This window comes from Leucoraja erinacea, chromosome 17 (genome assembly GCF_028641065.1).
Source record: "Leucoraja erinacea ecotype New England chromosome 17, Leri_hhj_1, whole genome shotgun sequence".
Taxonomy (NCBI): Eukaryota; Metazoa; Chordata; class Chondrichthyes; order Rajiformes; family Rajidae; genus Leucoraja; species Leucoraja erinaceus.
Genome location: NC_073393.1, coordinates 8,522,525 through 8,522,917, shown reverse-complemented (window position 1 = coordinate 8,522,917; position 393 = coordinate 8,522,525).

Here is a 393-nt window from a genome sequence, read left to right as displayed (position 1 = left end):
TTCTGTTTAATTGCCTTTGAATTTCAACAGAACTTTGTAAAGTCACTCAAGAAGAGAAAGGTTATTGTCAGTGTCTCATTGTGCCTGGGGTAATTTAATTTGTACTTGCAAATTGGAATATATATTAAGAATGTTCGTTCCTAATATGAGGTTATCAAATTTTCACACTTATAGCCACTTTTCTTCGGTTTTGAAATAGCTTTGCCAAACTATCTTGTTAATGAGATAGCCATTAAAATGTCTAGCCTCAGGCAAGGATTTATTTGATTAACAATATATTAATACCTATTGTGATGTATGGGTTAAATAATTTCTAGGGTAATATTAATGAGGTAACTTTGTCTGCCGACTGTCCTTTTACTGTTAATTAGTCGCAAGAATTGGAGTCAACCC